General features: G+C 33.9%; 1 pseudogene; it reads left to right on the top strand.

Moving 5' to 3' along the window:
- Positions 1 to 754: 754 nt before the first annotated feature.
- Positions 755 to 1,295, top strand: LOC103749489 (annotated as a pseudogene).
- The last annotated feature ends 9,824 nt before the right edge of the window (positions 1,296 to 11,119 follow it).

Here is an 11,119-nt window from a genome sequence, read left to right as displayed (position 1 = left end):
ATATATCCTATAGAGTTTGATTTGTGTCCCAAAATGTCCTTCAGTATAGGTCAATCCACTGGGCCCATCAGGAGTCCCATCCCTGTAAGACACTGCCCCCTACCCCCCATCAGACATCAATCGCCAAAGTTTCTTAGGTTGGGTTGGAATTTCTTACCCACTTCCCCTTGTTTACGTTGGGATTTTGTCTGGTTAGGGCTTGCATAGGACTTGTGCATGCTGTCACCATCACTGTGAGTTCATATGTGTAACTGACTAGCTGTCTGGAAGACTGGTTCCTTGTGCTCATTCACTCTTTCTGGCTCTTACAATCTTTCTACCCCCTCTTTCCCAATGATTCATGAGCCTTGAAAGGCAAAGTTTGAAATATATGTTCTCTCTCATTTGTAGAACTTAACTCCAAATTCTTGGATGTGAGTATATATCCTGATGTAACCACAGAAGCCAGAAAAAAAAAAAAAAAGGAAAGGAATGGTGGGAATAAATGGGAAAAATAAGCTTGTGAGGCGGGGATAGTAAAAAACAGGTGTTATTACAGGGAAAATGGGGGAAAGGGGGATATTTTAACTGATGAGGGAGTAGCAAGGGTTATACAGGGGGAATGAGAGGAAAGAAATGATATGATATAAAAAAACAGGGAAATATATTAATTCAAAATTCCTCTTAAAAATACAAATACAGCTTTCAGCTTTTGGCTGCGAGGAGGCTTACTTGCAATTTTCTTTCCTCATCCAGAATCTGGGTTCATCCAACACCAGCCACCTCCATCATGCTGCCCAAGTTCGACCCCAAGGAGATCAAAGTTGTCTACCTGACATTCATCAGAAGCGATTTGTGCGGGCAGGTCTGTCTTCCCTTGGACCCCTAGATCGGGCCACTGGGTCTGTCTCCAGAAAAGTTGGTGATGACATTGCCAAGGCAAATGGTGATTGGCAAGGTCTGAGGATTACATTGAAACTGACTATTCAGAACAGACAGGCCCAGATTGAGGTTGGACCTTCTGCCTCTGCTCTGATCGTCAAAGCCTTCAAGGAGCCACCAAGAGACAGAAAGTACCAGAAAGAAATTAAGCACAGTGGAAATACAAGTTTTGATCAGATTGTCAACATTGCACGGCAGACACGGCACTGGTTCTTAGCCTGAGAATGTTCTGGAAGTCTTAAAGAGATCCTGGGGACTGTACAATCTGTGGGCTGCAATGTGGGTGTCATAGATGACATCAGCAGTGGTGCAGTGGAATGCCCAGCTAGTTAAGCAAGAGAAACTATTTCAATAAAAGATGATCTGACAAAAAATTACAAATACAATTAATATACCAATGCATGTGTATAGCTGAAAACTATATATCAAAAACAGTGTCAGGCAGCATAAACCACACTTCCACTTGTTGGTCAGGGTAGTCCAAGAGACTCTTCAAAATAGCACAGCCTCTGATTACATCATACAACTTGAATGGAAGACCCTATTGCAGTAGAAAGGCCACAATTGGGCACAAGACTTGAAGCAAATGAGCTGGAACTGACCTGGAAACCTCCTCCCTGAAGACTAGCTCTCCTGGTATCATAGAACACCAAACAAGCTGCAAAGGGAGAAAACTTTTGGTACTACTCAACTGTAAAGACTAATAAGAATGACTGGCTCAGCAAACTCTATTGGTGCTGTAGTAGTACCTTTATCTTGGGGGAAATCAACAGCTGTCTTATTGGGATCAAGTTCCACTCAATGGAAAGGAACTTATGTGAGGTACTGTAAACATAGCCAAACATACATGTTTAGAGAGGTCATAGATCCCAGAGAAAAAGCTATTTTTCCATATCCCTAGATCAGTTTAATTTCTTTGTTCTAAATATGCAGTCTTATATATACTGACAAGTGTACTTTTGACCCCTCACCAAAGAAGTTTTTTTTTGCAACAAATGGAGACTATTACAGAATTCGGGAACTAAGAATAAGTGCCTGTGAGGTGCTTAATCGTAAGTGACACATCTTCGACCTGTACACGTAGGATGAATGTGTCCCTCAGCTTTCAGCAGAGAAGTTTCATTACTTAGCAGATTGTCATCAACACAGAAACCCCAAACTGGCCAAAGTGCAGAGAACAAACGTTTTCAGACTGCTTATCTTGGATTAGGACACCTATTTATTATTTATTTATTTATTATTTACTTATTTACTGAGACAGAGTTGTAGCAACAGCTGGTCTGCAACTTACCGTGTAGGCCAGGATGGCCTTGATCTCACAGAGATCCACCTCTGCCTTGTGAGTGCCATGATTAAAGGCATGCACCACTATGTCTAGGTGAATATTTACAAAGTGACTATATTTTATTTGACCTAGCAAAAATTATATTGATAATTAATTTTGCATGAATGAAACAACCATTTGATTTATGAATCTTTCACTTTTCAGCCCATCGTTTCAACATTAGTTAGGGAGAGATAAATCAAGGCGTTCCCCTATAGTAGGCATAATATGGAGACTTTTTTTTTAAAACACTAGTAGAGATTATAGTTGCTGAAGGAGACTTACAGTATTAGACAAGTATTTGGTAGAGAGTGGTTAATAAACACTAATTAAGTCAGCTACAAAGAAAGCCTTGGGGGAAGATCAATATTATTAAGTGTTTAAACTAGCTTTTCACGTTTAGTTAATCTATATGCAGTGGGGCAAACTGCAGCTCTTCCTCCACTCTCTTACTTTCTCCTCCCCTGTTATTTAGACCAATGCTCGCTTCAAGATAAGACTCCCTGCAGATCACACATTTAATCATCTCTTGTTCTCTCAGGAAAGTTATTAGAGTAGCTACACATGTTTTACATATTGCATAGCCTCACCCAGCTCTGAGTAAAGAACTTTGTCAGTGTGTAATGCCAATGTTTCTGTTGGAATCCAAAATGTATAAGAATGCAGAAAACTTGGGGGGAGGTTACCATTTTCCACTTCCAGAGAAAAATATTATAAAACTTTTTTGATTGACAGAAGAGGTAAAACCAATCATGGTATTAATACTATTGGGCAATATAGAGCTAAATGATTATATAATGACCACAATCATAAGGACTTATCATCTCTAAAAGATCTGAAACACATTATGAGTATAAAATACCTTCCACGAGTTTTTGGGTAAAGTGTTCTCAGTTTAACAAAAACAATAATAACCAGAACAAATAAAGCAATATTTGTATGTGGCAAGCATTAAATACTTTATATTTTGTTCTGTAGCCATTGTTTGAGGTAGGGAGTCTTATGTCTCATTTTACTGGGAATAATCTGAAGGTCAGAGAAGTTAGGTAGTTGCCAAATAACACAGTTGCTAGATGTGGAGATCTTAATACAGGCAATAGAATGTCTTTGGTGGTCCATACTCTGAAATAATTTATTGTTTGCTTAGTGTACTGAATTCTAATTCTATGGAGGCTAAAGAATAGCATTGGGTGGAAAGGCTGCCAACACTCCAGCTAACTGAGTAAGCTGGTACAGGTAAAAATTAGCAGTTATCTATTTTTCAGGGTAAAAACTAGAAACAGAGGAAAAGTGATGAGAGAGGACAAAGTTGGAAGCTACAATATCAATAATCTCTGTATATAACCAGCAGTGACTTTATGAAATATTAATATTTTTAGCTTATTTTTATTGACCTGGTAACATATACCACCATCTGTAGAGCTCCTAATAATTTCTACAGTACTCTGTTTTGTAAATATATTGGTATAAAATGATCAGAATAAGAAAACATATGAATAGAGTTTGTTATATTTTAAGGTTGGATGAGTATAGGCGATGAGGAATAGCATCAGTGTGTGTGAAGTTTTGTTTAAGAGAATGAACATGTTCAAAAATTTTTTCTGGGGATGAGTCTATGACTCTATACATAGACTTCAAATTTCTGAGTTAACTATTTGTGATGGTTGAATGAAAATTTACCCCATAGGCTCTAAGTATGGGGCATTTTGTCCCTAGTTGGTGGAGCTGTTTTGAGAGGTTTTCAAAGGTGTGTTCATGTAGGAAGAAGCACACATTGTGGGCCCTCTTTGAGAGTTCTTAAGCTTTGTCCGATCTCCAGTCTCTCTCTACTTCCCGTGCCTGCTTGAAGATGCGATCATTCTGTTTTCTGCTTGGGCCACCACTGCCATGCCTCTCCTGCCATTGTGGACCCTAACTGCTCTGAAGTCATAAACCAAAGAAACTCTTACTTTAAGTTGCCTTGGTCATGGTGATTGTGCATAATATATTAAATTTTCACTTTTTAATATAAATTTATTACATTTTACTTACTGTGTATGTGTGTGCACACACATATGTTGGTGCCACAATGAGTATAAAGGTCAAAGAACAACTCTTGGGAGTCAGTTATCTCCTTCCACCATGTGGATCCCAAGGATCAAACTTGAATGATGAGGTTTGTCCACAGGTGCCTTAAACATCTGAATCATAATGCTGGCCCCATTTTATTATTTTATATATAAGTAATAGGCATTTTCTTGGTAAAATTAGGCACTAAAGACAAACAAGAAGGAAAATACACATCAAACATCTAGAAATTACTCAATATTGACACATTTTCTTAACCATGCATACATATGTGTACTTATGCATATATGCACACAATATTCACACATAAATAATATAAGATATATTCTCTGAATGAAATTACAGTGATGTAGTTCAAGAATTTTTTTTGTTCTTTTTATATGGAACTATTTCATAAGGACTTGTTTTGTGATTATTCTGTTATTCAATGAACCCATTCTTCCTTTTCAGACACATATGTTCTGCCAAGTATAATGTGATAAAAACATTTCTGAAATTTAAAAAAAGTTATTCAAAATAACAAGATGGTCTGCTCCACTGAATGTACAGAATTCATCTATGATTACGAGTAGACATCAGGATAACAAGTGTTCCACCCACAATCAAAGAATTTAGGTTTTGTACACTTGTTTTCATCTTCACTTATTCATGAGGGCTTGAATGTCACATAAAATGTGTTAAATAAATGTGTTAGCTTTCTTGCTGTTAGACATTCTTAAGTAAAATTAATTCTCAGGCTAAATTTGAGATCCTACAAGAGCTATATGCAAAGCTTTGCCTCTCCTCTAGCAGGAAAAAATATTGCAATTGGAATTTTTATTGACATTGATAATATCTAGAACATATTGGTGGGAAACAGGGTTGAATAAGTACAAATAGGTTGTTTTAAAAAGTACATATGGGGCTAGAAAGATGGCTCAGTGGTTAAGCACACTGGCTGCTCTTGCAGAGGACCCAGGTTTGATTTCCAACACCAACATGGTTGTGAACAACCGTCTACAACTCCAGTTCCAGGGGATCCAATGCTCTTAGTACTGCTGGATTGAATAGAATCCTGAATCTATCCCTCGGTCCTCTCTCCCTTTCTAACTATGGTAAAGACTAAGTAGTATTTGTGGGATTTGGAATGGTTCAGAGTGAATTCTAATGAAATTTCGTCAAGAATCAGGCATTCTATTACTAAGAGTACTTGTCTTTTCTTCTTAGAGAACCAACTTAAAAGCCCCTAACTAAAGATAAAAGACTTGCAGGGTGGAGCAGTCATTTATAGAACTCATTTCTGTCTCCTTAGCAGTTTAAACAAGCATTAAAGAAGCAAGTTGCAATTGTTGAGGTATTCTTCTGATTTATGGTCATTTAAATGTTCCTATTACATATTTAATGGTAGTTATTTTGCAAATACATAATTAACTATCAACATGGAGTGGAGATCTTTCCCAAATAAACTATCAATCTAGTGTATTTTTCATGTATTTGAGTTAGCTAGTTGTTTATCATAAAAAGAAAATTATAGAATTGTCATAAACAATAATATACTCAAGTGACTATCATATACTAGATGTTTAAATGGAAGCCCTGTGATCATTCTTCAAAGTATATGTAACTCCATACTAATCATAAGCTGAATATCAGTCAAATAGCAACAAGAGAACATATTACAAATATTGGACCAATATTCCTCAAGACCATTGAGGGCATAAGAAAGCAAACATAAGAAATTTTCTGTCAAGCAATGCATAAGGAATTAAGGTGACTAAATATAACACAGTATTCTTAATAGTATCTTGCAACATTAAGAGGATACTAAGTAAATAAATGTTAAGGTTGAATAAGAAGGGAATTCATAGCAATTTATAAATATTGAGTTATATTTTAAATAAATGAACTGTATGTGCTATATGTGTGTATATATATATAATATTTCTCCATTTATCTATCTATATGAAGCTTTTATTGGGGTATGTGAGAAGTCTTTAGTATCTTTGTAAATTTTCTTTGTATCTAAATGTACCAAAGAATTAAAAGATTATTTACAAGGACCAAATTAATAGGTATCAGTAGATCATAAGAAACTTGAAAACTGAATAAAGTTTTATAAATTATTAGCTGCATATTAGAGAATAAATGAAAGGCTAGCCAGAAGAAATTACAAATAATAGTACAAATCGACAAAAGCTAAAACATAAAAGTCTGCTTTTATTATTGTTGTGGGTACTTCATTATGGTATTTATTAAAATGCAATTGTGATTAATTAAAATCAGTTTTTGAGTTGATTAATTTATGTGTCTAATTGAACTTCTTAGAGCTGGTTTTGTTGATTTAAATGTTATTCTATTTCTATCTACACAGGTTATGATTATGTTTAGTGAGCTTCAATATCCTTTGTAACTCCTTGAGTCATAATTCAAAATTCTTTTAAACAGTTTATGTCCTGTGCTGGAAATGTTTAAATTTACTACTACCTCTATTATTTTATTTATAGAAAATGCTAAATAAATGATGATCTCAATATTGTCTTTTTTGCTTAGTACATGGTAACAGTGTAGAAATGTTCCATACACCTTAGAAAATGCTGTTTTTGAACTTTCAGCAGATGGGCATTGTACCTTGTTATGATTCTAGATTCTTAATATGTTATAGCATGACAGAGTGACAGATTTTGCTTTGTTCTTTCTTTGTTTGGCTCTTTTCTTCTTTTATTGATATGTTGAGAGAATTTAAGATTTGCTGTATTAAAAATGTCCAACATATAGTGGAGATCATAAGTAGAGAGGCTTATGTTGACTTCGCCTCTGTAAGTGAAACTATACCTTTTGATCAACATACTAGAAGGTTGTCTAGCCTCTACCTCTTGGCAACCAACATTTTGCTCTATGCTTTAATGAATCCAATTGTTTTAGGGCTCATATATGAGTAGATGGTACAGTATTTTTTCCTGTAACGTTCTTATTTCTCTGAGCATAATGTTCTCTACTTCCTCATTTTTAAAACTGGATAGTAGTATTGTATGTGAAAAAATTAGTATTACTTTCTTCATTCACCAATAAATGGTATGGTTTCCTGTCATTAAAATTAGGTATTAAGGAATTGCCTTCCACAACTTTAGTCTGGAGTTGTTGCTAAGAATAAATTTTTATTTTTACCAAATGTTTTTCTTTACCTATTTTATGATTGGATGGTTTTTATTTAATTAATCAACCCCTAATGTATAAATTTTCTTCAGTTGCAAAGATGCAATTTATTTGGTAGAAATATGCTTTCATCATTACAAATTTTTACATTTTGTTTCTCAAAACTTCTCAGAGATTATCTTTATATTTACCTATAAAGTTTGCCTTTCATTTTATTCTTGCTATAATAATTTGATTGGTTTATGATAAATATTAGACAAATCTCATGGAATATGTTTTTTTCATCTGCATGTTTGTTAATTTTGTTTTTTTTTTTTTGGTTTTTTGATTTTTTGGACAATCAGAAAGCTACTTTATTCACTTACATTACTGAATCATCTTTCAAGAATGAACTGTACAGTGATATTCACTGACGAACACACACATACCAGGGGTTGGCTGCAGAGCAGAGATCAGCAGGTGAGAAAGCCAAAAAGGTGCTCACCTTCCCAGTGTCCATTCTCCCAGGAGAAGCTGACCCTGCACACTGCCTCTGCAGCAGGCCTCAGATGCTGTTAGAGACAGCTCTAGAAGAATAACATATTAATTTATGCAAATACTTTTTATTGCTTGAGATTCATAAAATTTCAACTGTTCTAGAAAATATTTTATTATAAGTTTGTGATTATAATATACATATATTACCTTCCCAGTGTCCATTCTCCCAGGAGAAGCTGACCCTGCACACTGCCTCTGCAGCAGGCCTCAGATGCTGTTAGAGACAGCTCTAGAAGAATAACATATTAATTTATGCAAATACTTTTTATTGCTTGAGATTCATAAAATTTCAACTGTTCTAGAAAATATTTTATTATAAGTTTGTGATTATAATATACATATATTATGTAATTATATTATTGTTTGATTATTATTATAACTTCTTTACTCAATAGCGGTGAGACATTCAAGATCACAAGGTTAGTGTTTTTACTCAAATCTCCTCTACCAGCAACACTTTGTACTCAAAGGTCTTTGATTCAAAAATTTTGCCTAAATTAAAATCTGCAATTCTCTAATTTATTATCAGCAGTAATTTCTAAAATTATTTGAAAATTTACTTTTTATGCTTTTACAAATTTACTGTGTGTAATGGGAAGTAAACAAAAATACACATTTGAATGTCATGAATTTATCAGTGTTATCATATTAACAACCATATTTGAGTATCTATTGATCTACTCATATCTGAGATCATCTGAGCATTGCAAATACACACACAAAATTTTAATGTAATCAACAATATGCAAGGAAGAATTAATATGCTTACTTGGTAGTTGAAAAAAATCCTTATCAGGACTGTTACATAAACTGTCACACCAAGTGGGTAATTGTACCTAGATTTGACTCCAAAGCTTATAATTTTCTCTCATTTGTGAATTGTGAATTGTTTCTCCCCAATGAATTCATGTGTCTATCCTTTTATTCTTCCTTTCTTCCTTTCCACCGTTTTATGATTCATTGTGTTGAATACTGCATACAAAGATGAGCACAGAAGATCAGTCATAAGCCTTCACTGTCATGTGGAAAGAGCAACAATTGCAAAAGCACTCATAGTGGATATCTATTCCAATGGAAGAAGTGCAATGGAATTCATTGGCTCCAGTAGGAGTCAATTGAATCAATACTGGCAGAATGACCGTGAAGGCAGTGAGATGAAGTGAGTAGGCATCACTGGGTGGTACTGAGACTTTTCAGTTATACATTATGAAAGCCTAAATTTCAATGAAACCTTGTTAATACTTTTCTATGTAAATTCAATTTTAAAAACACATTAAAAGAATGAATTCCATGTGGCCTATTTTTTCATTGCTCATCCAGAATTATCTAGGGCTTGAGAAGTACCTACCTTTCAATTCCATTTTATCAGCAAACCCTAGTATTGCTAATATTGGCACTATTCCTAAGACAACTGAATCACAAAGCATTATTTATAAAAAACATAAAGAATGTCTTAAAATTATTTTTATCAATAAAATAAATATAAAAAGGGCCTATTATTTCTTTCAAATTAGGATAGAAATAGCAACAGAAAAACATTATTATTGAAATTTTATATATATAAAACAAGCCAGTAAAACACAGTGTGGATCTTAGAAAAGCAACATCTGAAGTGAATAGTTACTATGATATTTCTAGCTATATTTGTAATTTACAGAATTTTGATTCCTCAAGAAAATTTTTAGTCATATATATCTAGGGAAGATACAACTGTAGAAATGTTGATTGACATAAATATCTGATCCAGATTACAATAGAAGTGTAGATGGAAATCAAAGTGGGAAAGAGAGTTTGGTTGAGCTGAGACAAAAGAGACAAAGGAGACAAAGTATAAAGCATGACCTCTCTCCATGCAAAAACCTGCCAGGGCTTTCACAGCACACACTGCCACACACTAGAGGATTAAGCAACAGAAAGCTGTTGCCTAGCTGTTTTGGAGGCCCTAAATCTGGAATTGAGATGTCAGCAGACTTGACTCCTTTTGTTGAATATGAATATCTTTTCTATGCCTCTCTTCTAGTTTCTGGTGATCTGATAACTTTCTACACTCCTTGTTCTTTATCTATTCACCACAAATTCTGCATATGTGTTCACATAGTGGTTTTCCTTTCTCCATGTGTATGTTCTCCATATGCCCAAATCTCACCTTTTTATAAAAAATAAACTACAGAGTCACACTGAGTTAGGGGCCACCCTAAAGATCTGCCTTAATTTAATGTTCTGAAAAGAACCTGTGTACAATGAAGGATACTCACACTTACTTGTGGTCAAAAAAATAAATATTTTTTAGGGGAGAAAATTTAACTCAAACATTATATTAAAATATTAAATTAATGTAATTTAAGAAATGATTTGTATTTCACTAACGTGGTCATCACATAGATATATATTAGTACCTATTAAAGTCCGCATCTCTATATGTAGAAATTTACATATTCATAAGTAATTTACATATTAATGTGACAGTACACTATGTACTTGAAAATAGAATTATAATTGAAAAGCAGAAAAGTGAAAAATCCTGTGATGAGTAATGAATTACATTTTCACTTTTCAGAGCTGTGATATGCATTTTCCATTTTATCTTTTTACTTTGTCATTATATTAACATTGATTCATAAGAGATGTCACACTAATTGGAATATCTATGAATTTGATATAGCAAATGTTGTGCATAATCAAAATAGACTAAGTTATACATTAATTCTTGATCCTGTTCTTAGACAAGTCACAGGTTTCATTCTGAGTTTACATTGTTTATGCATTTTGTAATTTAATTAAGCTAGGTTTACTTTAAAACAATATAGTTTCTGTACATAACTTTGCATGTGGTAAAGTTCAAAGGAATCTTTGTATCACACACACCACCACATGGTCACTCAAAATCCCAAACAAATAGCTTTTTGTATTATATAAATAAATTTCTAAATTCTTATTATTATGTTAGCTGGAGGATTAATTAAAATAAAACACATGAAATTTAATTAAGTTAATGTAGAAAAGTATGCATTTAGCCTATGTAAAGAAAGGATTATAGCTAATATATTTGGGATGATTTTACCATTATTTTAAGCTTGAGATAGAAAAGAGTCATAATAATAGTGAAAAAAAAAGTTTCATGTAAGTGCTACCAACATT

Source organism: Nannospalax galili, unplaced genomic scaffold, assembly GCF_000622305.1.
Source record: "Nannospalax galili isolate Female #2095 unplaced genomic scaffold, S.galili_v1.0 scaffold226, whole genome shotgun sequence".
Classification (NCBI taxonomy): domain Eukaryota; kingdom Metazoa; phylum Chordata; class Mammalia; order Rodentia; family Spalacidae; genus Nannospalax; species Nannospalax galili.
Note: the sequence above shows the minus strand (reverse complement) of the source record. Positions and strands in the feature narration are given on the sequence as shown.